This window comes from Schistocerca serialis, unplaced genomic scaffold (assembly GCF_023864345.2).
Source record: "Schistocerca serialis cubense isolate TAMUIC-IGC-003099 unplaced genomic scaffold, iqSchSeri2.2 HiC_scaffold_1162, whole genome shotgun sequence".
Lineage (NCBI taxonomy): Eukaryota > Metazoa > Arthropoda > Insecta > Orthoptera > Acrididae > Schistocerca > Schistocerca serialis.
This window is the reverse complement of record NW_026047362.1, coordinates 532501-535000: the sequence shown is the minus strand read 5'-3', so window position 1 is coordinate 535000 and position 2500 is coordinate 532501. Positions and strand designations below refer to the sequence as shown.

Sequence of the window (2500 nt, the reverse complement as noted above, 5' to 3'; positions counted from 1 at the left end):
CATCCCATCCCGGGGGATGAATGCCCGCTGACGTTCGTCCACAGCACATGCGCGCATCAGGCGTGACGCGAGAACCTTGTGAAAGGTCCGCGCCAACACCGAGCAGACCGTAATGGGGCGAAAGTCAGCGGGGGATGTTGGTGCAGCCGTTTTGGGGAGAAGTGACGTCCGGGCGCGAAGCAGACGCTCGGGGAGGGCGCGGGCCAGGAGGAAGAGGTTCAAGAGTTTCACCAGGACTTCATGCGGCAGGCGCCGCAGCTCCGCTGGAGTCAGGCCGTCCGGCCCGGCTGCCGATCCCCTGGGCGGCAAGGCAGCAGCGACCTCCTCACGTGTGACCGGCCCCCATAGGCACTCAGGAGCGACAGGCTCCGAGTGCGGGAGAAGGCGGTCACGGATGAAGCCGGCGGTGGAGATCGGCTTCTTCGTGAAGAGGTCCGCCCAGAAGTCCAGCAGACCGGGGATGTCGGGTGGCGGCTGCAGCAGGGTGCCGTCCAGCAAGCCGCGCACGCAACGTGCACGCGACCTACGGAAGGCGTCCTGTGTCCGCGCGTATTCCCAGCGGCGCCGCTTGCGCTTCTGCAGCGGCGGGGCGGCAGGCGGCCGCTTGGATGGTTGGCGCGGCCGCTGTGTCCTGGTGATCGACCTCTCCCCCCTGGACCCGACCGACGCAAGGGCATCCGGGAGCATGCCCAAGATGACATCGGGCGGCGTGCCCCGCCCCAGACCAATGACTCGATCCAGGGCAGAGAAACGCTGGGCGGAAGCAGGTAACCCCGCCAGATGCTCCCAGATGGCGGCGTCAGTCGGCCCCTCCGGCGGCGGCCCGGTGGTGTCGGCCGCGAAGTCCTCGGCTGCGTCGGCGGGCGGCGCAGCGGCCTCGCCCGCGTCAGGCAGCGAGCTCGCTGCTCCACGGCGGGACGCCGGCTCTTCACCCCGACCGATCTCAAGTGCCTCCATGAATTGGCGGACAAGCTGCTTGTGGGCAGCTTGCCGCCGTCGGCACTTGATTGCCTCAAGCGTTCGGTCGGGGAACATCCTGGTAAGTTCTTGATTTACAAAGAAGAACCGGGCGTCCCTCTCCAGGAACAGTTCGGCCTCTGCCTTGGCGAGCGACAGGACTTCTTCCTCCGTCCACCTCGCGCGATGCCTCTCCGTCACGATCTCAGCGTTGGCGGCCGCAGGGTGTTGGCGGCGGCGATGGACCCCGAGACCGTTCTTCGTGGTAAAAGTGCGGTGGCACTCACTGCAAGCAAAGGGAGCTACACAAACTATCGCATTTTCGTTACGGCCGGTTGGCCGGATAGGTGCTGGGGTAGCTGGGGTGGCACCTTCAGCGGAAGGGCCACCATCTCTTGTTTCTTGTCGGCTGCCCCCAACTATAAAGGGATAATGCGAGGGGGGGCTGGTAACCCCCCCAAGCCCCTGGTGCGGTCTTCCACTCTGCAAAAATCAGCGGGCCCACGAGAAGGGGAGAAGACCGCAGGAGAGGAGAGGCTAAGAGGGCTAGGCCCATGTATTGCGCATCACTCTCCCTGTAACTATAACCCAAGGAAGGCACCTCGCAGCAGCAGCACGACTACATCAAGACCGCACTTCGAAAAGCCAAGTCCGGATGCAGCCACACCGCCGCCACTTGGCCACCTTAAGAGAGTCATAGTTACTCCCGCCGTTTACCCGCGCTTGCTTGAATTTCTTCACGTTGACATTCAGAGCACTGGGCAGAAATCACATTGCGTCAACACCCGCTAGGGCCATCGCAATGCTTTGTTTTAATTAGACAGTCGGATTCCCCCAGTCCGTGCCAGTTCTGAGTTGATCGTTGAATGGCGGCCGAAGAGAATCCGCGCACCCGCGCGCCCCCGGAGGAGCACGCTAAGGCGGACGCGGCCTCGCAGCAAGGAAGATCCGTGGGAGGCCAAGGCACGGGACCGAGCTCGGATCCTGCACGCAGGTTGAAGCACCGGGGCGCGAACGCCGCGCAGGCGCGCGCATCCTGCACCGCCGGCCAGCACGAGGCCAACCAACGGCGAGAGCAGACCACGCCCGCGCTAAACGCCCGCACTTACCGGCACCCCTACGGCACTCACCTCGCCCAGGCCCGGCACGTTAGCGCTGACCCACTTCCCGACCAAGCCCGACACGCCCCGATCCTCAGAGCCAATCCTTATCCCGAAGTTACGGATCCAATTTGCCGACTTCCCTTACCTACATTATTCTATCGACTAGAGGCTCTTCACCTTGGAGACCTGCTGCGGATATGGGTACGAACCGGCGCGACACCTCCACGTGGCCCTCTCCCGGATTTTCAAGGTCCGAGGGGAAGATCGGGACACCGCCGCAACTGCGGTGCTCTTCGCGTTCCAAACCCTATCTCCCTGCTAGAGGATTCCAGGGAACTCGAACGCTCATGCAGAAAAGAAAACTCTTCCCCGATCTCCCGACGGCGTCTCCGGGTCCTTTTGGGTTACCCCGACGAGCATCTCTAAAAGAGGGGCCCGAC

At 63.6% G+C, this 2500-nt stretch overlaps 1 pseudogene; it reads right to left on the bottom strand.

The window, feature by feature from the left end:
• LOC126433297 (large subunit ribosomal RNA) overlaps positions 1–2500 on the bottom strand; it is a 7963-nt pseudogene that overhangs the window by 3438 nt on the left and 2025 nt on the right.